A 27761-nucleotide genomic window follows, 5' to 3' on the forward strand; every position below is an offset into this window, starting at 1 on the left:
TCATGAATACTGCTGTGGTGTCTGAGCTAACCTGAGGGAAAAAATAGCCCAAGTTCACAGTTTGTGTCTTCCAAGGCTGGTGAAGGGCCACTGCTGGAGGACTGGACTTGACCCTTCATCCCAATCAAGAAACCAAACCTGTAAATTCCTCAGAGATGATTAAACAACTTTCTTAACATCTAGCGCTGCCAGGTCTAACAGCCCAACCTAAAAATTCTTCTGAGCAAGCTAAGCAGAACTTTGACTACATACTTCCCCTGCCGCCCCCAAAAAGGGAATTCCTAGCCCTGGGAGGAGATAGTTTTCTTGCTATACAACCTGCATGAGAGGTGGTAAAAAGAAACTTCACTATCCTAGTGGAGCAAGGTGCCACTGATCTCCATTTAGCATGGCGAGCCAATAGCGCAGTGTGCAAACCTTGGGACCAGGTGTAGTAAACCTTGCGCAGATCAGTGAGGTATGCAGTTTCTGCAACTGAGTGTAACATCTCCTGACAATGAATAGAAGAGTTGCCAGAATGGACAGATGTTCTTGAATTCTGTGAGAACTAGTTTAATAGCCCTGATCAGGCTCCTTTGGGGAGCCAGCTGGAAGATGCTAGTTTTCGTGCTGCCTGCCTTGTGCTCAAGCATAAGCCCCTAATAAAACTTTCCTTGGCTGCATTTCAACTTCTACTGCACACTGAGCCAAAGAATCTGAGATCTCAAACTGTTTAAGTCCTTGAATCCGTAATGGACTTAGTAGATGAGAGGAAAATCTGAAAAATTGGTTTTCCCAAGTCCATACTGCCTGGGTAACAAAGTTCCACATTATTTGGGTTCCGTGGGACTTCATTCTTGCGTGAAGCCCGACTTGAGCATCAGAAAGCATCCTGGAGCGTGGCAGTGGCTGGGCAGTGGAGGTCAGCTTCCAGAGCTGGGACCCTTGGGGTGGGGGGGCTCTCACCTGCCCCACAGCCCGGCGTGGAGTCCTGTGGCATGGTTCTGGGAGCCTTCTTTTATACTCCCATCTGGGAGGAGCAACCGTGAGTTCTGGAGGGTGGCCAATGAGATTATCTGGTGCCAGCAGGGTGTGGCTTGTGGGTGTGATCCCTTAGTCAAAGGAGACTGGGGGAAGCAGTCGAGGATCTTTGTTACAGGTCCCTTTGAGTCCAGAGTCCAAGGTCATAAAGTTCTGCATTATCTGGGTTCTGTGGGACTTCATTCTTGCATGAAGCTCGGCTTGAGCCTCAGGAAAGTGGCCTGGAGCATGGCAGTGGCTGGGCAATGAAGGTCGGCTGCCGGGGCTGGGTCCCTTGGGGTACAGAGGGCTCTCGGCCAGAACAGAGATTCTCTGCCTGCTTCCCCCAGTCTCCTGTGACTCAGGGATCATACTCATAAGCCACACTCTGCCAGTACCAGATAATTTCCTCATCGGTCACCCTCCAGAACTCACGGATGCTCCTCCCAGATGGGAGTAAAAAAGGAGGCTCCCAGAACCATGCCACTGGACTCCACACCAGGCTGTGGGGCAGTGAGAGCCCTCCCTACTCCAAGGTACCTAGCCACAGGAACTGACCTCCACTGCCTAACCACAGCCATACTGCAGGCCGCTTTCCTTTCATTATTAGATACTTCCTACTCATTTATGCCCTGGGAGAGCCTGGAAAGCTACTAAGAGTATCCCACCCACATGGGCAGAGCCTGGCACGCTCCCCATGGCATATTCAATATGCCAAATACAGAATTATTGGAAAAAAATGACAATAGGTCTCATTCCCCTGAAAGACCCTCCAATTGTTGGGAAAATATGAGTAAGAAGAGGCTACTAAAATCTCTGGGCTGGGAGGAAAAGAGACATTACTGGCACCCGCCCGCTTGAGTAATTTGATAACCAATGGGATGACAGTGATACGGTGATACTGTGATACTGCCTGGGAATTGCCAGAGTCACTAGAAATATCCAGAGACTCTCCAGAGAGGCCCACAGCTTGGTGATCATCTCTAAAGCCCAGTTTAGTCTGTTCATCTCTGGCAGCTGCCACCCAAGCATTCCCTTTCTTACTGTTCCAATAGCCTCATATTAGAGCATAAAATCCTTGTATTTTGCCTTTGCCCAAAAAGATCTTATTCAGCTTTTGACTGCTTCTCATTTTGTGATGTCTACTTTTCTACTATCACTGAAAAGTTATTTAGTTAGTTAAGTAGTTAGTTTTTAGGCCACACCCAGCTGTACTTATGGCCTACTCCTAGTTGACATTCAGGAATCTGTCCTCGTGGGCTCAGGGAACCATAAGGGGTGCCAGGGACCAAGCCCAAGTAAGCTAGCAGCATGCAAGGCATGGTCCCACTCACCACACTATCTCCAGCCCCTGCCATCTAAAAGTTTTAAGAATTAGTCTATGCAGTGCTATTCACACAATGTTCTCTTTAAGATCATCTAATTCATTCTCAAAAACATTAAATATCTTAAGACCTAAGATTAGAACAATTCTATGTGCATCAAGTCACCTGGAATCATTTTGTTTCCTGTCCATTCATTAAGAAATGTGTGAATAATGAATCTTTGATTATATTTATTTGAATTATTAATAAAAATTAATAATTCAAATAAATATAATCAAAGATTATAAATATAAATACGTTTGTTTTTCTTTTTACATTATTGTTAACTATATAAATCCTTCTTTAATGACACAAATTTTATTGTTTCCTACAAAGCAGTTCATTGATGAAAAACCAAATAAAATGCTTTAACATTTTATTCTCTTATCAGTAAGATTTAACAAAAGTAAAAATACAAAATGCAAATCCATTATCAAAATCTCTACACAGCGTTGTTAAATAAAGAGCAAAATATAAGGACCTGTAAAGGTGTATGTACATGTACATTAAATACAGCTTACCCATTTTCATTTTTATGTCTACTGAATCATTTCTAGAGAAAAAAAAAAGGAGGAACTCTCCTAAAGATGGAACCATCCCACTTCAACTATGGCATTTCAACATTAATGACATCCCAAAGATACTTGGTTCCACTTTGTCTTTTAAGTTTAGTCTTGTCAGATATAATAAAATATCATATATCCAAGAAACTGAAAATTACTGGTTATTAGAACACAACTAATATAATATTCCAGATATTTGCTCCTGACTAATAACAACCATATCATCCATTGGGAATACTAATTTCAAAAGTTCTAGGAAGTAGACACTCCCTAAGATATTACAAGTTAGAAAAATCATACTTCAATTTCCTAGACCATTTTTATTTAAATAGTTATTTGTGGCATCATAGAAATGATCGGCTAAATAAATATTAAGACAAATTTATTATAAACTCAGTATTAAGAAGGCTTAGTATTGTCATGTGTTTCTGTTTTGAGGGCATACCTGGCAGTGCTCAGGGATTACTTCTGACTCCACACTCAGGAATCACTCCTGGTGGGGCTCGAGGACCATATGGGGTATAGGGATTGGACCCAGGTTGGCCATGTGCAAAGCAATTATCCTGCACATTGTAGCCTCATCATGATTTTCAAAAAGAGGGGGGAAAATGTTCTTATCAGTAACTTTATTTTCAATTTTGAGTTTTTCCAATTAAATTCTTCTGGATATGGGCAAGAGAGGTTAGGACCCCACCAGGCAGTGCTCTAGGTTGACTCGTGGCTCTGTGCTCAGGGATCAATTCTGGTGGCACTCAGGGAATCATACATGGGGCCATGGATTTGAACCAGGGCTGATACAGGGTTGCCCTCAAAGCAAGTGCTTCAATCCCTATTCTTTCTCCCTGTCTTCTAACTACATTCTTTAAGTCATTTGACATTTTGGGAAGAGATTATTCTAAAGGTGTTGGTATTACAATAATATTGCCATCTTTACAAAACTTGAAAGCAGCTAAGTAATTACACTACTTTGGAAAAAAATGAAATTGCACATTTCAAACACAGTTAGAACACCAAGTTGGATGAAACAAAGTTCATTTCTTAAGGAACTCATGATTAATAGATTAGTTTACCTGAAAGTATGAGAAAAGTATCAGGAAGGTACTACATCATTCTTCCATTGGGTAAAAATCATCACTGCTTCTCTCCTTGAAATGTAAAGGAATCTAAAACAAAATTAAAATTAAGTTAAAATTTTTCATGTCTAACATTTACGTGCCATTACAAATGGTAAAAAGAAGTTTAGTTATTTAGAACTTAAAATAAAACGCAAAATATTGTGCTCCTCTCCCCAAATAGGGACAGTCTTTGCGACCCTTCCCTATTTTAACTGACAAATGCGAAGTATTTGCATAAACAATTAATAGGTTTGACCTACATGGTGAAGACCATTTCCCTTAAGGTAGAGTAAAAGTACTCTCTAAAAAGTATTGTTAAAGTAAAGCAGAACCACAGTCACTAGAAAAAGAATCGCCTCCAAACAACCCTGGCAGGAAAAGAAAGTGCCCTAGGCTGGGTGCTCCAGCAGCCCCAGGGAACGGGAAGTGGCCTCCTGAGTACTTGGCAGTTATTTTAGTGGCTGATTGGAAGAAAACATCAAAAGATGCTAAATTCTCTGGGAAGTTTCTCCCAAGGAAGGAAAGGGCTCAAGTGTTGCTGCAAAGGACATAGGGGTTGAGCAGAGCGAGCTGCCATGGAGGGGGAGTGCCAGGTGGGCACCAGATGGGCGCATACTGCCTGCCGTAAGACCCCAGCCCCATCCAGCACCCACCTCAGCTTTGTCATTGGGGTGGGGGGTTGAGTGGGGGGGTTCTCTCACCCATTCAGAACTTAAAGGCTCCCATTGAAGGACAGAGCTTGACTAGAGAGGGTTCAAGCAGATGAAGAAAGGAGTTGAGTAAAACACTCTGGAAGCAAAGGCAAGAAAAAAATTCTGGAAAGGAATATTCTAGAAAACACTCCACAGTAATGAGTGTTAGTAATGCTAGTTTTCAGTCAACAAAGACAGAGTCGGTTTCTGGGAATCTCCTCATGTCTTCATGATTCAAGTAATAGCAAATGCTTTATTCTTCCATTTTGGTAGGGCAAAAATGGTCCCACAGGGCCCTTGATGGGCTGCACTTGCTCAGGTCAGGACCAATGCTCCGAGGGGGCAGCCCCTGACACCTAGGGGTCTGTTGGGATCCTGTTTCTTCCTCATTTGTTTGTCCAGCTCTGAGACACTGGCACCAATGAACTTGGCAAGTATGAGGGACAGTGCTCCGGCAAGCAGAGTCCAGTGGGGGACAGTGCTCCGGCAGGCAGAGCCCAATGGAGGACAGTGCTCTAGCAAACAGAGCCTAGTGAGGGTCAGTAGTCTGGCAGGCAGAGCCTGTGGGGGACAGTGCTCTGGCAGGCAGAGCCCAGTGGAGGGCGTCCATCCTTATGGTGGCTGTTAGGAGTAAGCCCTGAGGCACTATAATATATAAGGTAAAGGTAAAGGTAAAGGCCCTCCCGTTGATCGTCGATTTGCTCGAGCGGGCCCAGTAACGTCTCCATTGGAGACTTTGTTGTTACTGTGTCTGGCATATCGAATACTCTCGGTAGCTTGCCGGGCTCTCCGAGAGGGGCGGAGGAATCGAACTCAGGTCGGCCATGTTGGCCGCGTGTAAGGCGAACGCCCTACCCGCTGTGCTATCGCTCCAGCCCCTGGCGACCACGAAGGGACATAATATATATATGTATATATATATATATGCAATATATATGACCATAAAGTTGAAACCAACTAACCTAAAAGAACATTGGTGACAGAGCCTTTCTACTATTAGAAAAAATGCTGCCTGATTCATAGTTCATTTAATAAACAGAATTAGATCTCTTTTATAAAGAGAACAAAAAAGAACCTTCGCATTCAACTTTTCTTTCTCTCAGAAATCATAGTCCACAGAGGTTTCACCCACATCCACATTCTCCATGCTGAGTTCTTACCTCTCAGAGAAATTTTAATAGAGTCAGGCAAGTGATTGAACAGACAAATTTTTCATCTCCCATTCATTCTACAGAAGTGTACTGAGTGCTTCCAAAGTGTTGCATTCTAGTATGAAACTACATTCACATGTGCCTCAGGGTGCACAGGTGAACAATCTCTTCCCTACCAACTATAACACCAGAGGCTATGGGATGTGAGGGGCATAGGCAGGTACTTTAGAAGAAGGAAAGAATATAATCAGGTAAGATCATCAGACTTACATCCAAGTCCTGAAAGACAGAGGGAAGCAAGGAAGCCAAATTGACATAGAATCTTCTGGGCAAGGGGGTCTTGAGGTAGCATGACAAAGCTTAGGACCTGCAAGGAGGTGCATAGCTGGGATTTCAGAAGCTTATGGAAAGTGAGAGCAACCTCCATTACAGGCAATAATAGAGGCATTCAAGAATTTAATAGGGAAACCGTTCTAAAACGTCCATTTTAGGAGCTATAATATGGCTAGTCTTGCAAGGTGAAGAGCAAAGGTGTAGGAATTTCCGGACAACTCCAGTTGTCACTGAGAACTGGATCCTAGACCAGAAAGACTATGAGAGATGAGGAATTAATAGAAGCTGGTGCTCATTTTTTACTTGTTTCTCATTTTTTGTGTCACACCCTACACTACTCAGGACTTAGTCCTGGCTGTGCTCAGGGGTCACCCTAGGAAGTGTTCAGAGGACCATGTGTGATGACAGTAATTTAATCATGGCCCCTTTGCTACTTATTTATATGTACTTAAAAATGGAGAAAGATCTATTCCAAGATTTTTATTTTCATTTTTTCAACATCACAATAATTTATATATGTGTGCCATAATAACAAAATGGCCTTGTCCTCTGATTTTAGATTTCAATAAACACCAAACAAATTATGACCACAGAACAGAAGCAGAGACAAGTGAGACAGAGGAAAAACCTCACATGACTGCTGTCAAGTTGAAACTTAATAGAATGATTTATTTTTTATTGGGGGGGGTCTCCCAAGAAACTCTCAAAGGACCACATTGCCACTCCTGGAGATACTTGGCCACCAGCTCTGTACACCTGAATTTCAGGGCTCATCTGGGCCTGTTGGGTACATCAGGGCCTCCACTGGAAGTGCTTAGCGATGTAGTGCCAGGGATTCAACTCTAGGCCACTGAGTTGAAAAATGGGCCACTATCCAAAATCATTTACTCTAGCCCTATGCTTGCTCCAGGTTTCAAGATTTACTTTTTAAAATCTCAGTTTTCTCATTTACAAAATGAGGATTACAGAAACTACCTGAAGAGGTTACAAAGAGATTGACATAGAGATTAAATGAAAACTATAGCATTTAATCCAAAATAAGCTCTTATTTGAATAATCAATATCTTATTATACAGAATATTTCCAAGGACTGGAAAAGAATACATTTTGGGGTTTTTTTTTGCTTTTTGGGTCACACCCAGTGATACTCAGGGGTTACTCCTGGCTCTGTACTCAGGAATTACCCCTGGAAGTGCTTGGGGGACCATATGGGATGCCAGGAATCGAACCCGGGTCAGCCGCATGCAAGGCAAACGCCCCACCCGCTGTGCTATTGCTCCAGCCCGAAAGAATAAATTTTTAACTGAAAATATTGGCTAATTGTTCAGATATCCTAAGTTTGGAGTGTTGGGCAATTAAAAGGGCATCCACTGATGGGTATCAGGGTGTTGATCATTTGACTTTCGCCACTATCAAATACAATTTCTCAGTTCCAAGAAGGGTCTCAAAAAAAGGAAAGGTTCCAACATGGGGAACAGTTTCAGTCCCCAGCAACATGTGTCATCCAAACATTCCCAAGCATAGAGCTATGGATAGCCCCAAAACAAATAAAGAATGTGTAAAATAATACAGCATTCATTTATTTATCCATGGCAAGAGTGATTTCTTTGTTGAGTCAAATAATTGTTTTTATTATTAAAAGAGTATTCCTACCTTTTTAACTATTCAAGATGTAATACTACGAAGTATTAAGTTGAATCTGCATTATTTTTCATCACATTATTAAGCATGGAAAATAAAACATAGAAAATCCCTTATCTGTAGTCAACACCCATGAGTAGTCCAAAGTTCACTGCTGACAACAGCATGACCACTCCACAACATTGACTGTCACATAGTGAAAAGATACATCCCCCTCCTCACAGATAGGTTGACAAGTTCTTCCAAATCATCACAGAGGAGCTACTTTCCATCCTTCTCAAGCTCCTTCTGGAAGTGGAAGAAACAAGAATCCTCACAAATATTTCTATGAAACTGACGTCCTCTTGATACCAAAAATTGACAGGAATATTGTCAAAAAAGAAAATTTCAGATCATTATTCATGATGAACATAGATGCCAAAATCCTCAACAAAATTCTGGTTAAATTGAATACAATTATACAATTAGCACATTATATACCATGATCAAGTGGGATTTATTTCAGGGATGCAAGGATAGTACAAAATTTGTAAATCAATTAACATATGATATAGTACATTAATTTAAAAAACAAAAAATTATATGATCCTCTCTACAGTATTCAGTATTCAATAAGATGCAGCACCTATTCAAGATGAAAACCCTCAACAAATGGGAACTAAAGACAGTTATCTCAATATCCTAGAAGTCATAAAAAAGGAAACTCACAGCTAATATCCTTACTGATGGAAAAACGAAACTCAAGTTTGCCCATTTTCACCACTATTATTCAATAGAGTACTTTAATTCCTGGTCACTGAAATAAGACAAGAAATAGAAATTAGAGGAAGCCAATTAGATAAAGAAGTTGAGCTATCACTAATAATAGCATGGTATCATACGTAGAAAACCCTAAACACAGCATCAAAAATATTTCTAGAAATTTTAAATCTATATAGTTAAGTAGCAGGATACAAAATCAATGCACAGAAATCTACTGCATTTTTGTATGCAAACAATGATGCAGAAAAGTTAAGTCATCTGGAAAAGGGCACCATTAGTAAATACACAGGCCGGACTCAGATTTTGAAATTGTAGCTTTATAGGCTTCCATTTAGCCAATAAGCAGGTTATTTAAGGGGGACAAAATGCAGGACCAAAAATTAGTCATAGTGGGAGTGAATAAAACAGAGGGAGAAAAAAACACAAGAAAGGAAGTACAATGAATAGGCATATAATAGACACAGGGTACCTTTCTCTCACAATAGGCAAGTTCACCTTCCACTTTGATCAGCATATTTCTGAGAATCCACAGAAAGCTAAGAAAATTTTTCAAAGAAGTATTAAACAGCTCCTATTAGAATAGCTCTGAGTAATTGGAGTCATTAAATCTTGAGGAAGTCAAGAAGATAAGTTTGATTACCACCTTTATGAAAGCTTTGGAGATTGTTCAGAGGATAGAGGACAAATAAAGGAAATTTATGTTAAGTTTATTCTGACATTTAAAGTGTCTGGCTGACCATCTGAGGAAGACAGATTAGGGGGCTGCTGACTTTTCTGAGAACTTCAAGAAATAAATAATGAAAGTGACAGTTCATTCTACTTTAAATTAAGCCTGTACGGGGGCGGGGGTGGAGGGATTTCCTTACATGCACAGACCCTAGTTCTTAGTTCTATGGTCTTTCCCCAGCATCACATACAGTTTTCTGAACACTGCTAGCATTTACTCCTAGCACTGCCGGGTGTAGGTCCCCCATAAATTAATCAAGCCTGTGTCAACAGCAGTGTCTTTTTCCTCCATTCCTCAGGAAAGGCATTTTATACATCACGAATCACAACGACGATAAAAACCAGCTCCCAGAAGAGAACAGTGCAGTCTCCTGTCCCGCACTTGGCTGTCCTCGCCGGGGCCCCTTGGAAGGGAGCAGGTTGAGCTTTCCTCCCCACCCCGACCAGGGCTCCGGCAGCCAAAGACCTCCAGGACCAGCCACCACCATGCTGAGACCACTCTCCACACACCTGAAGGTACCAGCAGAGGGACAAAGGCAGGCGGGACCAGGGCTGAGATCTCCAAGCCTACTCGGATCGGAGCTGAGCATCCTCCACCCAGATCCTCCAAATTCCAGTAGGCGGGGGTCACACCCACCAACTGGCCCCCTGGCGCCATGTAATCCCATCAATGACCAAGACTCAGAGACTATAAAAACCAGCTCCCGGAACCTTATTATGACATCTTATTATGACATCGTATTATCTCATTCCTACTTTGGACAAACTAGCAGGCTACCAAATGTAGCCTGCCCACACGGCAGAGTCTGGCAAACTCCCCATGGCATACCCAATATGCCAAATACCAGTAACAATGATGGGTCTCATTCTCCTAAAGAGCCTTCAATATAATCTCAGGGCTAGGATGAAGGAGACATTACTGGGGCCTGCTCGAGGCAATCAACGAATAACAGGATGGTCGTGATTTTATACATATTCTTTTACAATTTCAACTGTCTAATTATAAAGGCACTATGTCCAGGATCTTTACTTGAGGGGTGAAGGGTGGTAATTCTGCCACACCCAGTGATTTAGCTCTGCTCTCAAGGGACCATGGATGGAACCCAGGTTGGCCAAGTGCAAGGCAAGCACACTACCCATTGTACTATCTCTCTGTGCCCCACCCCCCACCCCATTATCATTTCCTAGATAAGGAAACAGCCCTGCTTAAGTCCCTTTGGCTGCCTAGGAATGGACATTTGAGATTCACCCCCAGGTGCCTCTCTGGATTACACACACAGCTGAGTTGATAGTCTGAGTGACCTGGAGGCTGGCCTGTCTGCTAGATTATGAGATCCTCAATCACAGTTCCTTCCAGATTTGAAAGAATCTACCCCTCAAAATGCTAGCTCTAACTCCTCCTCATCATTTTCAAGCACTTCATTTAGGAACTTAATTTTTCCAATAAATTATACAACATTTCTAATGTATCCTTTTTTAAAAATTGAATCACCAGGAGATACACAGTTACAAAGTTGTTCATGATTGGGTTTCAGTTACACAAGATTCCAATATGTGTCCCTTCACCAGTGTACATTTCCCACCACCAATGTCCCCAGCTTCCCTCCCACCACCATCCCCAGCCCCAGCCTGCCTCTATGGCAGGCACTTTTCTTCTTCTCTCTTTTGCTTAAGAGGGCCCTGAAACAAAGAATTAGAAAGTATGGAGTCCACACATACAATTTCCCTAATTATACTTGTATTAGTCTGGTACATGTATTATAATTTATAAACCAATATCAATAAACTATTATTAATTAAAGTCCATACATAGACATTAAAACTTGCTGGATTTTGACAAATAAATAATGCCATTCATCCAATATTACCACTTTTGTGTTATGAATAACATTTTGGTTGCTTCCAGAATTTGAGCAACAATGACAAAAGTGCTATTAAAAAATTGCGTGGGGCTGAAGATATAGTACACCCAGTAAGGCACTTGCCTTGCATGTGGCTGACCTAGGTTCAACCCCACCCATCATCCCATACAGTCACCTGAACACTGCCAAAAGTTATTTCTGAGAGCAGAGACGGGAGTAAGCCCTGAGTATCATCAGGTGTGACCCACAAAAAATAAAGTGTGTAGCAAACCATAGTGGTAGCATGGAAAGTTTTCAGTTCACTTAGATAAATATCTAGGACATGATTAATAATAGTATAAGACTATGTTTGGCTTTAAGAAACTACAAACTGCCTCCCATTTGCATTCAATGAATCTCGTTCCCTGAAAGATCATAAATGAGAGTTCCTGTTGTTCCACATACTCCTCAGTTGTAGTCGTGGCCAGCATTTTAGATTCCATCCATTCCACAAAATAATGAGATAGTGGGCTATCTCATTATTTTTACCCGAGTGTGTTTGTGTGTGTATTTAACCGGGGTGTCTTCAGCACTAAAGAGGGGCCCCAGGGGATACTCCCAGTATATTTGGCTGGTGGTACAGGCCTGACCGTACTTAGGTCACTGATGGGTTGCTGCTCAGCCTAGGGTTGCTGGGGCCCTTCAAGGAGTATTCCCTGATAGATGTTATAACTTTGTAGAAACGAGGGAAAAAGGAACAACTTTGTAACTATGTATCTTAAGGTCATTCAAGAACAGGTGAGTAAAGAAAAAGGAAGGAAAGGAGGAAGGGAGGAATGGAGGAAAGAGGAAAGGAGAGAGGGAACGAAGTGGGGAAGGAGGGAGAAAGGGAGGAAGGGAGGAAGGGAGGAAGGGAGGAAGGAAGGAAGGGAGGGAGGGAGGGAGGGAGGGAGGGAGGGAGGATGGGCAGACGGACTATCCCCTGCAGTGCTCAGGCATCCATATGGTGCAGGGGACTGAACCCAAAACCTTGTACATACAAAACACAATGTGCCCCACCTCTTTTAAGCTGTATCCCCAGCCTTCAGGTGTATTTTTTTCAAAGAATATTATTCAACTCTCTAAACTAAAAAGTAAGTCCTAATAAATTGCACAAGTAACTCACAGGAATCAGTTGATAATTATGTCTCAGAAATCTCAAATAAAACTTTTGAGAGAAAAGAAATATTTCAAAGAACCCATTCCTATTACTAAGGACAAAGCTGGTATTACACAGTATCTAAAATACACCATGTGGGGCTGGAGTGATAGCACAGCAAGTAGGGCATTTGCCTTGCACGCAGCCGACCAGGGTTCGATTCCTAACATCCCATATATTCCCTGAGTACCACCAGGAGTAATTCCTGAGTGCAGAGCTAGGAGTAACCCCTGTGCATCGCTGGGTGTGACCCAAAAAGCAATAAATAAATAAAATACACCATGCTTAAAAACTGGGCTGGAGTGATAGGACAGCGGTAGGGCATTTGCCTTGCGTGCAGCCAGCCCAGCGGAACCGGGTTTGATTCCTCCGCTCCTCTGGAAGAGCCCGGCAAGCTACCAAGAGTATCTCACTCACAGAGCAAAGCCTGGTAAGCTACCCGTGACGTATTTAATATGGAGAAGTTACTGGACCCGCTTGAGCAAATCGATGAACAACGGGAGGACAGAAACAGTAATAGTAATGCTTAAAAACTACACATACACAACACATACACACACACAGAATAAATTTGGTTCAGTCACCACTAATATAATACAATTAATTTTCAAAAACATACCCTGATACACATAGATAGATAAAGTTTGTCTGTCTATTGACCACTAACAATATAGACATGTTCTTTGATGCTGCTGGTTTGGACGCTTTTTGACAAAGTTTTCGTATTTTAAAGGAACACTGCAGTTCTACCTTGTTTGATACTATTTCTAGGACACTAAAAGTTGTAGCTATGGGAATGGGGTTGGGGGTTGGGGCTAGATGCAGATGTTCCCTAACTCTTTTTGTGGGAAAGTTAGGGGAGGACAACTGGGGGACTGATTTCCTGACGCACCCAGCTATGTTCATACCTTACACAACTCTGGCTCCGTGCTCAGGTATCAGTACTGACAGGTTCTGGGGCCATATAGGGTGGCAAAGATTGAAATTAGATCAGTCATGTGTAGGGCAAGTGCCCTACTTACTGTACTATCTCTCTGGTCTCACTGGGGAAAGTTGGGTATTTTTTTCCCAAAATTTTATTTCAGTAAATCTCCATGAATTACAAAGCTATTCATCATTGGGTTTTGGACATACAATGTTCCATCACTAATCCCACAGTTAATCATTGTTAGGGAGGAGTTTTTATCATTGCTATGGCAAAAATTTACAAATAATGAAAGATACTTTCTTAGTATATTAATTCTGAAATGAATTTCACACTTTTATGTTTATCTAACAGTTTTGAGACTCATTAACACTAAGATTCAGACATTAAAGTGCAAAAGACTTATTGAAGAGTCATTCAATTTTATGTTTTTACAAATATGTGAAAATATCTATCGATGGCTTTATGATGATGAATTTTAACATAATTGAAAGTTATAATAACACATCTACACAAAAAATTACTGGCAAGCCTCTAAACTTTAAAATAGCCCATTTTATGTTCCCATTCTTAAGCAGATAGGCTCTCACCTCTATCATGGATTCGCATTCACAGAAACTACATACACACACATTGTTGTTTTGACTTGCATCTCCCAATGATTAGTGATGTAGATACATGTGCCATTTGGCCATTTGTATTTCTACTTTGAGAAAGTTTCTTTTCATTTCTTCTCCCCATTTTTGACTGGACTGGAGGGTTTTTTTCTTGTAAAGTTCTACTAATGTCTTGTATATCTTGGATATTAACTCCTTATCTGATGAATATTGGGTAAATAATTTTTCCCATTCCGTGGGCTCTCTGTATTTTGGTCACTATTTCTTTTGAGGTGCAGAAACTTCTTAGTTTAATGTAGTCCCATCTTTTATGTTTATTTCCACTTGCTTGTCTGCTGAAAAATTCTTAAAAGGAACTTTGTGGATTCCCAAAAGTAAATATAGCACAGGTTTCTTTTTTAATTTCTAGTAAGAAACTTATGACTGAAATGATACTTGATTATCTTTGCTAAGTTGATGGTATCTTATGATATATACATCAAAAACATTTCTTTTGAAAAAATAAAAGCCCTGAGTGTAGAAGAAACATATCTGAACACAAAGTTCATCTAAGATGGGCTGGAGCAATAGCACAGCGGGTAGGGCATTTGCCTTGCACGCGGCCGACCCGGGTTTAATTCCCAGCATCCCATACGGTCCCCTGAGCACTGCCAGGAGTAATTCCTTAGTGCAGAGCCAGAAGTAACCCCTGTGCATGTCCGAGTGTGACCCAAAGAACAAAACGAAAAACAAAGAAAAGTTCATCTAAGACAAATCCACATCCAACATTATACAGAAGGATGAAAAGTTTAAAGCATTTCCTCTAAGACTGGTAAAATGAAGAAAGTGTCTACTCTTATTACTCCTACTCTGTACTATAAGACGTAGACAGAGCAATTAAGGCAAAAATAAATAAATAAATGTACAACTTCACCAATGCTTCCTGCTACCTTCAGCGCACATGCATCTTGGAAACCTTCTCATATCCTTTTGTCACGTTATAATGGGATTAAAGGAGCAAAAGGAAGATGGGAAGCATTCTAAGTGGGGCACTGAGGAAGTCTTTCCACCTTCCTCTTCAGCATTCACTATCCTTTTCTTTCAATCTTTTCAAAACAATCTTTTCAGAAGTCAGATTCAAAAGACAAACTCAAATCAGGGTTCTGAGAATTTTATAATCATATCTTTGGAAATGATACATTAAAAGATGTGAGAATCCCAGAGAAAAGAGTGCTTCTGAAATTAGCAATACTTTTGTATATTTGGAGTCACTTCAGAGAGAAGGGTGACTTTTTAAATCTTATACTCTTTTGTCTCTGGAAAATTCTTGGGACCAACAAACTTAGTCAATATTGATATAATTAAAAAGGAAAAATTGGGCCAGGAATGTAGCACAAAGGACTGAAGCACATGATTGCCATGCAGAGAGATGCCAGTTCTAACACCATATGGACTTTCTAGCACCACAGCACGTGGCCCTGGTCACTCTCAGTACCACCAGGAACTCTCACCGCTCCCCCCAAAAAATTTAGCACATACCATTTAATATTGCAGACTTTGGCTCACTTACATATAAGAATATTCTGTTCAACTAATTTAACTTGAATTTTTGCACCAATAAAAGTTCTTCCATAACTTGTCATTCAGTACCTAAATTCCTCCCTTTTGGACAATACAAAGCAAATAATGAGAAATTCTAATTGAGAAAAAAACTATGAACCTAGAATTTTGAAGTCCTAAAGCAGCAGATGGAACATCATAAATAGATTATGGGCAATTTACACTGAAATATTTGGGGTTGGGGAGTGGACTATACCCAGGTGTGCTTGGGGCTTATTCCTAACTCTGCACTCAGCTATCACTCCTGGAAGAACTCAGGGACCCATATATGATGCCCATATCAAGCCAGGGTCAGCCACATGCAATTCAAGCACCTTAACCCTATACTAAGATAAGATAAAGATAAAGGCCCTCCCGTTGATCGTCGATTTGCTCGAGCGGGCCCAGTAATGTCTCCATTGGAGACTTTGTTGTTACTGTGTCTGGCATATCGAATACTCTCGGTAGCTTGCCGGGCTCTCCGAGAGGGGCGGAGGAATCGAACTCGGGTCGGCCATGTTGGCCGCGTGTAAGGCGAACGCCCTACCGCTGTGCTAGCATGGCCGACCCGAGTTCGATTCCTCCGCCCCTCTCGGAGAGCCCGGCAAGCTACCGAGAGTATTCGATATGCCAGACACAGTAACAACAAAGTCTCCAATGGAGACGTTACTGGGCCCGCTCGAGCAAATCGACGATCAACGGGAGGGCCTTTACCTTTACTAACCCTATACTAATTCGAGCCATTACTTTAATTGAGTACCACAATGTCAATCAAAAGAAAACAAGAGGTTCTCATTAAACTTTGTTTCAGTGGTCTCAAAATTCAGTGACAGAATTTTGGTTGTTTCCATGGAAAAGTATATATTTTTACAAAAATATAAAAAACTAATAACATAAAACTTACATATGCACAAATAATACATGGTTCACAAAGCATTTTTCTTTCCTTCTGATGATACATTGCCAACATTAACCAGTCTTTTACAATTAAAATTAAATGGAATCTGATGGTATCTGATTAAAATAAACATTACACCAGTTGAGGTTTACCAGTGTCACACAAGCATTGTCAACAGTGTTTAACTCAAGATTAGAGCAATTATAACTTCCTTCTAAAATTTCCTATTTAACATGAATAGCTTGACAGTCTTCTGAGAGCTTTTATCACTATTTTAACCTAATTATATTATGTACCATTTCACACCATTTAAGTATGGGAGCTTTCATAGGCTAATAAGAATCCTTGAGAAAATGGTTTCAAATGTATCATTCATTTAAAAAGCAATGACTTATATTTTGTCATCTGCTTTCATTAAATAGTCTTAGAGAAACTTGTCTGCATTTGAATCTGGGACTTCCCTCTTGTTGCATTTGTGCCCCAGGCATCCTCTAGGACCCTGGGCCACCCACCATCCCTGAGCCTCTTCATATTCCTGCCCAACGCTGTACCTGATCTCTCCATCCCTCAGATCAATCTTTATTTGAACCCGGGACTTCACTCTCACTGCATATATGCCCCAGGCGTCCTATAAGATCCTAGGTCGCCCATCATCCCTGAGCCTCTTCCTGTTCGTTCCCAACACTGCGCCTGATCTCTCCATCCCTCAGGTTGTACCCCCCCACACACATAACGTACCCGCGGGGGCGTGGCCTCTTCAGATGTGGGCGTGGTCTCTGTGGTAGTGGGCATGGCATAATTTTGGGCCAGCGAACACTCACGCAGCCACAGGTAAATTAATCATACCCAGTAATCTCATGTAAATCTCAGTCTCCATACCAACACACCAACATGAAGAAAAAGCGCAAATCCCCACCACAAGGAGAGGACAATGAAAAGAGTCCTATCAACATAATCCATCATATCAACAAAAGAAAAGATAAAAACCATATGATCATATCCGTAGATGCAGAGAAAGCATTTGACAAGATCCAGCACCATTTATGATGAAAACTCTCGCCAAAATGGGGATAGAAGGAACTTTCCTCAATATAGTTAAAGCCATCTACCACAAGCCTATGGCAAGCATCATCCTCAATGGGGAAAAACTGAAAGCCTTCCATCTAAGATCAGGGACGAGGTAAGGATGCCCACTCTCTCCACTGCTGTTCAATATAGTACTGGAAGTACTTTCAATAGCAGTCAGGCAAGAAAAACATATTAGGGGCATTCAGGTAGGAAAGAAAGAAATCAAGCTCTCACTATTTGCAGATAACATGATACTATACCTAGAGAACCCTAAAACCTCTACCAAGAAACTCCTAGAAATAATGTACTTGCATATTAAAGTTGCAGGCAATAAAATCAATACCCAAAAGTTCATGGCTTTCCTATATGCAAAAAAATGAGAGAGAAGAAAGTAACATGAAAAAAAAATCCCATTCACAATTGTGCCCCAGAAAATCAAGTACTAGGAATCAGCCTAACTAAGGACGTAAAAGACCTGTACAAAGAAAACTACAAACACTACTTCAGGAAATAAAAGAGGACATGAGAAAATGAAAAGATATCCCCTGCTCATGGATTGGGAGAATTAACATTGTAAAAATAGCAATACTCCCCAAACCATTTTACAAATTCATTACAATCCCTATAACGATACCCATGACATTCTTCAAAGAAATGGAGCAAACACTCCTGAAATTCATATGGAACAATAAGCACCCATGAATAGCTAAAGCAATTCTTGGGAAAAAGAAAATGGGAGAAAACAACCTACCCAACTTCAAACTCTACTACAAAACAGTAATAATTAAAACAGCATGGTACTGGAACAAAGGCAGAGCCACAGACTACTGGAACAGGGTTGAATATACTGACATCTCTCCCCCAAACATATGATCGTCTAATTTTTGATAAGGGAGCAAGAAATGTGAAGTGGAGCAGGAAAGCCTCTTTAACAAATCGTGCTGGCAAAACTGGATGGCTACATGCAAGAAAAAAAAAAAAGGACTCAGATCTCCACTTAACACCATGTACAAAACTCAGATCAAAATAGATTAAGACCTCAACATCAGACCAAAGGTACATTGAAGACAAGATTGGCAAAACCCTCCACCACATTGAAACTAATGGTATCTTCAAAGATGACACTCCACTGACCAACCAAGTGGAAACATAGATAAACAAATGGGACTATCTTAAACTCAGAAGCTTCTACACCTCAAAAGGAACAGTGACCAAAATACAAAGACAGTCCACAGAATGGGAAAGGATATTCACCCAATACCCATCAGCACAGTGGGTAGGGCATTCGCCTTACAAGCGGCCAACATGGCCGACCCGAGTTCGATTCCTCCGCCCCTCTCGGAGAGCCCGGCAAGCTACCGAGAATATTCGATATGCCAAACACAGTAACAACAAAGTCTCCAATGGAGACGTTACTGGGCCCACTCGAGCAAATCGACGATCAACGGGAGGGCCTTTACCTTTTACTTTACCCATCTGACAAGGGGTTGATATCAAGTATATACAAAGCACTGATTGAACTGTATAAGAAGAAAACATCTAGCCCCACCAAAAAATGGGGTGATGAAATCAACAGAAACTTTCTCAAAGAAGAAATCTGAATGGCTAAAAGGCACATGAGAAAATGCTCTACATCACTAATCATCAGGGAGATGCAGATCAAATCAACAATGAGATACCATCTCACACCACAGAGACTGGTCCACATACAAAAGAACAAAAGCAACTGCTGCTGGTGTGAATGTGGCGAGAAAGGGACCTCCTTCACTGCTGGTGGGAATGCGACTGGTTCAGCCCTTTTGGAAAACAGTATGGACGATTCTCAAAAAATTAGAAATTGAGCTCTCATTTGATCCAGCAACACCACTCCTGGGAATATATCCCATAGAGGCAAAAAATTACAGTTGAAATGACATCTGTACTTCTATGTTCATTACTGCACATTTCACAATGGCCAAAATTTGGGAAAAAAACCCGAGTGCCCAAGAACAGATAACTGGTTAAAGAAACTTTGGTACATCTACACAGTAAAATGCTACGCAGCTATTAGAAAAGATGAAGTCATGAAATTTACATACAAGTGGTACTACATGGAAAGTGTCATATTAAGCGAAATGAGACAGAAAGAGAGGGACAGATACAGAAAGATTGCACTCATCTGGGGAATATAAAGTAACAAAATAGGAGACTAACATCCAGGAATAATCAATATATAGGAGTTCACTCCATGGCTTGAAGGTCAGCCGCACAAGCTTGGAGGAAAGGCAGTTCAGATAGAGAAGGGAACACCAAGTAAAGGGTGTTCGGAAGATCCTCCAGGAGATGCATGCCGAAAGTAGACTATAAACCGAACATGATTGCCACTCAATGCCTCTTTTGCCAACCTCAGCACCCAAAAGGAGAGAGAGAACCAAAGGAAATGCTGTGCCAAAGAGGCGGGATGGGATGGGGGGTGAGGTTGGGAGTGATACTGGGATCATTGGTGGTGGAGAATGGGCACTGTTGGAGGGATGGGTACTCAATCATTCACTTAATCACTTAATCACTTAACTTCCCGTTAATCGTCAATTTGCTCGAGTGGGCGCCAGTAACGTCTCCATTTGTCCCTGTCACATGCTAGTGTAGCCCAATGGCGTCTGTTCACTCTAGGAACATGAAGAGCCTCAAACCAATCGTTCATGATCTTGATGAAGAAGTCTGACCATCTGGTAGGTGGGCGGCCACGCAGTCTTTTGACATCCCGTGGAATCCAGTCGGTAACAGCTCTAGTCCAGTGGTCGTCTTTAAATCTCGGAAAGACTGGCAAACTACCAAGAGTATTCTGCCCGCACGGCAGAGCCTGGCAAGCTATCCGTTGTGTACTCGATATGCCAAAACCAGTAATTACAACTGGTCTCATTCTCCCACTCAATCATTGTACAATTGAAACCCAAGCACAAAAACTTGTAAGTCTACAACTATACCTCATGATGTATCACTAATAAAAAATTTTTAAATAATAATAAATTAAAATGGCTAATTATAATTAATGCTTTTTCCAATTAAAAAAAAGAAACTTCCAGACGCACGAAACCAATCTCATAATTATCTGGCTCTTTGCAGAAATTCAAAATTGCGTGGCCGCTATTGCAGCCGCATGACATTATCTGATTCTCATAACCAGATATAGAAAACAAAGTATTTCACAATGCCTTTTCAGCAATTCTGATTGTTGGGGGTAAATTCTAAACAACAATGGTTCATCTCTTGTTGAAATAATGAATGTAATCAATGTAGAGAAGAGTTAAGTGGAAATCATCTGCCTCACAGGCATTGGGAGGGGTGGGGGGGTATATTGGGGTTCTTGGTAGTGAAAAATGAGTACTGGTAAAGGAAAAGGTGTTTGATCATTGTATGACTGAGACTTAAACCTGAAAGCTTAGTAACTTTTCCCACAGTGATTCAACAAATAAATATAAGAAGAAAAAAATAAATAAATAAAATTATGAAAAAAAATAAAGTGGCGTTCATGTCCAATTCAATAAGCTAATCAGTGGCTGAATAAATAGCAGTACTCCTACAAAAAACAAAGAAAGAAACTTGTCTGTCATAAGGGTTCTCTCATAATTGATGTACAATGAAACTATTCCCTTTTTATATATATATATTTTTTTTTTGCTTTTTGGGTCATACCCGGCGATGCTCAGGAGTTACTCCTGGCTCTGCACTCAGGAATCACTTCTGGCAGTGCTCGGGGGACCATATGGGATGCTGGGAATCGAACCTTGGTCGGCAATGTTGGCTGCGTGCAAGGCAAACGGCCTACCTGCTGTGCTATCGCTCCAGTCCCCTATTCCTTTTTTTTTCTATGAAAAAAATTTATTTTCACAGGTTATAATTAGTAATTTTAGTATTTATTATTTGTCCCAATCACTCTTTTTTATTGTCCATATAGTTGGAAAGATTTTAATTGTACTGTTTTTCCCTTCCAGTTTATGATAATGTTCATTTCGTAGGCTAATGTCATAAATCTAATTTTTCCTCCTGTTAGGTCTGATTATTCCTCCCAAAGGTAAAATATTTAAAATAAAGGCATTTAAAACAATGAACTACTATGCAGTCTCATAAATATATGCAAAAGTAAGTCTACAAGCAATTTTATTCCATGCGAATTCAGAATAAAGCAGTGCATAGTAAGAAGCGTCGTTTCAGAACTAACTTAATTCTAAAACTGAAGCTGTAGTTTTAAGTAAGGTAGAAAGTAACGGAGTGGAGGGAAATAACTAGAAATTAGTTTGTCACTATTGAAGAATGTTTTCTGAGTATTATATATACATCTGAAGAAGAAACTTACAACATAAGAATTATGTCTCTTGTATGAGAAACTTTTGTAGATTAGTCTGACCAGTTTTTCTCTTGCTTTTGTTTTCTTTTGTTTTTTAGGTCTGTTGTTGTCTTTACTATTTCATAGCACACATACAAGACATTCTGCCTCTAGTAGACATCAGCTGGGGTTGGCCAGAGCAATAGATTAGAGCATATCCCTTAAATATTATCTAGATATTGACTAAACTGCAGGTTGAAAAGACAGTTGGTTAAACTGAAGTCAGGAAGTGTCAGTTTCAGAAAGGCAGGAAGTGGCAGAGGCTTAAGCTTTGTGGTTTGACAACCAGCCTAAATTGACAGTTCCTTGAGATTGGCATTATCTGAAGGACTCATTTTTTGCTTCCCAGCTCAGTAAGTGATGAGACATTCTCCTAAAATTCCCTTTTTGTCATGTAGCAGAGCTGGGTTAATCTCATGAAGTCAGGACTCAAATGACACTGCTAGCAGAATTCCTACCTGAAGAAGCCTCTAACCTAACTAGTCAAGGTTCACAAAAGACAGAGAAGATAATAAGAAGCGGACATAACCAACCTGGAGAAAATGAACAGACCTGAGGCTGCACAGGTGGCAGCCACACCCCATCTATGCCTACTTGTGAACCTAACCTCTTCATCATACCCCATAACACTTGAACTCTCACTTGGCTCATTATTCTAATTAATTATAGTCTTTAGCAGCATCAGAAGTGATATGCCAAAATAGAGCAGAAGAAACTGGAGGAATCAGGAAGGAAACAACAGAAGAAAAATTAATAACCATAGAGACAACTCGCAGTTTACAGCAACAGAATAAAATCAACAAGCATCAAAGACTAATTTGCTAAGAATTTAAGTCGTTTTGAGTGATGTCTGCAAGATGTGATTGTATAGACAAAGAAAAACAATAATAGAAAGTCAGAGACACTGGAGGGGTCCCACGCTAAACGATAACAACAGCCATCGTTTGCTGCTCGTCACAATGAAAGCTCAGAACCAGACTATTAGGAACACATTTCATAAGTTCAGTAAGTTATCATTTTCATAGACCACATTCTGACTAAAAGCACATACAAAGTCACTTGTCTAACTCTCAGCCAATGCATATATATAATTTGCCAAAGGCCCTCAGTGCTATCAATGCCTGCTTTCTGCTCTTTTTCTGATCTTTAAAGGCTTACCAGTGAAGAGATGTGTCAAACAACCTATTCTATAACGAATTCTCGCTGTCTCTAAGACCTTGAAAAGGGAAAATCAGGAGTAAATATAAATGCATTCCTAGCTCTTCTAAAAGTATGAAATTAAATTAACCCATTATCCCATAATGAAAGTATTATACACAAATGAAACTTCATTTTTTACTAACCCAAGGCAAGACAATCAACAATAACAGCCTTTATGTCCAAACAGGGGAAGAAGAGAAAGGCATAGCATGTTTGCCCTTGGTTAAGAAGGGTCATATTTAAACAATGAGGGATAAACATGATTTTAAGATGCAGTCTGAGAAAAATATGCTGGGTATTTTTTTAATTTAATGGGGATTTTGCTTCCAAATGCCACTGAAATAATTTTTTCTAATGTTTTACATGGCATTATTTTAAACACTGCCAGAAAAAGTCAAAGAATTGTGAAAATCTATGATGTCCTATCTGGAGTAATGTGGGGCTGAGAGATGTAAAATCAGAGTATTCCCAGAGAGCAACATATCCAAACAGACACCCAACAGACACCTGGAAAGGCTGGAGATTAAAATACATATGAAACGTCAAGCTTAGGGTTCAGTGATAGTACAGCCGAGAGGGAACATGCCCAGCAAGAGCCTGACTCGGGTTCAATTCCAAGCATTAGGTGGTCCCTTATCACTGCAGGTATGGTTGTCCCTGGAGGTCCAAGGACCACAGGGTGGAACAGGTTTATATCCAGCATCATGTGGCTCAAATCCACAACATGGCTGGACAAGAATCACTAGTGGGCCCCTGGTCCTCCTGAGCACTGCTTGCAAGTCACCACCAGCACCATTCCCATCATCACCCATTACCCCTACACCAGAAAATAAACAAAGCCTATCATGTCATACATACCCGGAAGGTAATATTAATCAGCTCTTTTAAACAAAAAGCACACTTGTGACAACATGGATGGACCTTGAGGGAAGAGATTGTGCTGAGTAAAACTACTCAAAGAGAGGAAAAGAAAAACCATATAATCTCACTAATATGGTAAAATAAAGAAACCAAAAAAATATAACAACCAATAAAAACAAAAGTCCTTAGATGCAGTATTAATACAGCAGGTGCAAAAGGGTAGAGTGCCAGATGAGTTTAGTCTGTCAGTTTAAATCTCAGTCACGGAAGAGGCAGCCAATCAGAATAGACAATGGAGTAATGGGATGGCTGAGGGTGGGATATGGCTGCAGATACAAGTGGTAAGAGGGAGGGTGGTTAGGAAAGAAAAGGAACCACAGTGACAATAACAGTTGGAAATTATCGCTCTGAATAAGAACTGTGTGCTGAAAGTAGATAAAGAGATAAACATTTCAGTAACTGTACTGCAAAACATAATGTCCAGGGAAGGAAAGAGAGAGGGGAGGAGGAGGAGGAAGAAAGAAGAAGACAAAGAAGACGATGGAGGAGGAGGCGGAGGAAGAGAAAGAGGTGGTCATTCACAGGACTGACAACATGAGGGACAGGACAAGGGATGTCATTCATGGTAAATGAGAGGCTGGACATTTGGATTGGGTCCTGGACCCACCTACTTAAACTGTATGATAAGCTCTTAACCTTTAATCTTTTGAGTTTTGTATGCAGATCTTCCATATAATTCTCAAGAACCCACCAGTGTGGGAAAATCCACTTTGTAGCTAACAGGATGAATTATGGTTAGCAGAGGGGACCAAACTGGGGAAAAGAAGGACAGTACAGAGGTTAATAGGATGGTGGGGTAGAACCAAGCCAATGGGTGGTAGGTATGAGGCACGAAGACATTTGCAGGGGTGTGTTTCTGAAATTGATAAAATGTTAAACTGTTCTGAAATTGATAAAATGTTATCCCAATAAAAATAAATAAATAGAATTAGCTTTGCATGCCCAAAATAGGAGATAAATATTGATAACTACAACACCATATCAAGTTTTTGGAGACAGGAGGCAAGGATGAGTAATTTGCCTTCTTTGAAATAAAAATTCCCTAATTGTCCCACACTGAGAAATGAAGAGGATACTATTCTTCATTAGTCCAAACACAGCATACAACCACTTAAACACACTCACCATAAACTGAGCAGAAATGCCACACAAGTCCTTGAATTGGCAGCAACACATTGGTCTATGTTATCCAGAAGTGGTCTTTGTGACCTCACTTTTAAGAAAAAAGATTCTGAAAATAATTAATAAGAAGATAGTAAAGAAGGGGATTAAAAGGTTAGAAGGTTTGGGGTTATGGTGTCACCATCAGGTCAATCTGTTCCTGCAGGGAGAGTGCATCAGCAGCCTAATGGTGCCTTCAGGCTTCCTGACACCCCAAAATTGCTGCTGTGCCTTTGGCCAGCTCCAAAAACTTGGCCAAGTTTACCAAGAATTTAAATGATCAAAAGTTAAGTATGTGGGAGCCACGCCCACAAACCACCTCCAGCTTAGCTATACAAATTCATTTATTGGCCTTATTTCAGAGACCCAAAAATCTCTAAAGATCAAAAGCCGAAGTTAATCTCAAACCTATGCACGGCTGAACAGACAGGGTGCAGAGGAAGTTAGTTAGTCTGGTGCACACCCAAGCAAAGGCCCTGGAAGCCGCTTGCTTCCACAATCCAAAATCGCCACCATATCCCTGGCCTGACTCCACTCTCTCAGGATGGACCTCACCGAGATACAAACTGCTGAAAATTCTCGTATGTGGGTTTTGTGACTGAAATCTATATTCTTTCTTGGGGCCGGGATGGACTACCTTCTCCCACCTCCCTGTACTTCTGGAAGCCTCATCAGTCACATCCACACTCCAAAGCTGCCACTCAATCGAAAAGCTACTCTAGCCTTACCACCCCAATAAAAATACCAAATACTCTGAAAAAACACCGTGACCTCTTTGCACCTGTATTACAAACCATAATACACAAAAGAAAAAGGCGAGAGGGCAAGAAGGAAAGTGCCTCCCATAGGGGGGTGGGCAGAAGGTGGTAGGAAACGAGGGATATTGGTGGTGGGAAATGTACACTGGAGGAGAGATGTGTGCCGGATCATTGTATGATTGAAACCCAATTATGAACAGCTTTGCAATGGTCTATCTCACGAATATTCAATTTTAAAAATTTTTAAATGGAATTCATGCCCAATTCAATCAGCTTAATCAATGGTTGAATAAATATCAGTGCTCCTGCATTAAAAAAATAAAGTATAGATACATACTAACCATGTTAGGCTTATGTAAAATATGTGAATTCACATCTAATGAAAAATTATTTCAGCCATTATCTTATGGATTTGATTTGGTGAATCCTGCCTTTATTCTAGTAAATGTGTTTTTACAATGCTATTCTTCAGTAAGCACCTCTATATCACAACTCCCTATAATATTTTAATAAAATTTAACATAGAATCAAAAAATAAAAGCTAGAAGGTTTCAACAAAGGACCCACCTTGTCGTGGTACTGCCCTCCTCTGCAGGTTTGTCAGGGAGACGGCGAGCAGAAATTAACGACATGGAAACCAAAAATAAACAGTCCAAAAGGTCAATGAAACCAAGAGCTGGTTATTTGAGAAAATAAATAAGACTGATAAACCACTAGCAAGACTCACAAAGAAAGAGAGAGAGAGAACCCTAATAAACCGAATCAGAAATGAAAAAGGGGACATCACAACAGAAACCAATGAAATTCAAAAGATCATCAGAGACTACTTTGAGACTTTGTATGAAACAAAACAAGAGAGCCTAGAAGAAATGGATAAATTCCAGGACTCCTATCATCTCCCAATATTGAACGAAGAAGACTTGGAATACCTGAATAGACCCATTCATATCAAGGAAATTGAAGCAGTAATCAAAAGTCTTCCCCCAATAAAAGCCCAAGCCCAGACGGATTCACTAGTGAGTTCTTCCAAACATTTAAAGAAGACCTTTTGCAGTTCTCCTCAAGCTTTTCCATGAAATTGAAAAAACAGGAACTCTCCCAAACAGCTTCTATGAGGTACATATCTCCTTAATACCAAAGACACCACCAACAAAGAAAACTATAGGCCAATATCCCTGATGAACACGGATTCGAAGATCCTCAACAAAATATTAGCAAATAAAATCCAACAATTCATCAAAAAGATCATACATCATAACCAAGTGGGATTCATCCCGGGGAGGCAAGGAGTTTAATATTCAGAAATCAATCAACATAATCCATCACAAAAACAAAAACAAAGATATAAACCATATGATCATATCAATAGATGCAGAGAAAGCATTTGACAAGATGCAGCACCCATTTATGATGAAAACTCTCACCAAAATGGGTTTTGAAGGAACTTTCCTCAAGTCAGTCAAAGCTATCTACAACAAACCCATGGCAAGCATTATCCTCAATGGGGAAAAACTAAGGGCCTTTCCTCTAAGATCAGGGACAAAACAAGGATGCTCACTTGTTTAACATAGTGCTGGAAGTACTTGCAATAGCGATTAGGCAAGAAAAACACATTAAAGGCATCCAGATAGGAAAGGAAGAAATCAAACTCTCACTATTCTAGATGATATGATACTATATCTCGAGAATCCTAATCCTCTACCAAGAAACTCCTAGAAACAATAGACTTGTACAGTAAAGTTGCAGGCTATAAAATCAATGCCCAAAAATCCATGGCCTTCCTATACACAAATAATGAGAGAGGAAAGTGACATGAAAAAAAATTCCATTCACAATTGTGCCCCAGAAAATCAAATACCTCATAATCAGCCTGACTAAATTTATTTT

At 40.6% G+C, this 27761-nt stretch overlaps 1 protein-coding gene across 3 annotated transcripts in view; it reads right to left on the reverse strand.

Moving 5' to 3' along the window:
- Positions 1-27761, reverse strand: part of CSGALNACT1 (chondroitin sulfate N-acetylgalactosaminyltransferase 1) — a 419176-nt gene that overhangs the window by 252959 nt on the left and 138456 nt on the right. For all 3 annotated transcript variants that reach the window (XM_056116700.1, XM_056116697.1, XM_056116699.1), the window contains exon 3: positions 3997-4089. The gene's annotated coding sequence lies outside the window, so the exon portion shown is untranslated. The remainder of the gene's footprint in view (positions 1-3996; positions 4090-27761) is intronic.

Source organism: Sorex fumeus, unplaced genomic scaffold (genome assembly GCF_029834395.1).
Source record: "Sorex fumeus unplaced genomic scaffold, SorFum_2.1 ptg000033l, whole genome shotgun sequence".
In the NCBI taxonomy this organism is placed as follows: Eukaryota; Metazoa; Chordata; class Mammalia; order Eulipotyphla; family Soricidae; genus Sorex; species Sorex fumeus.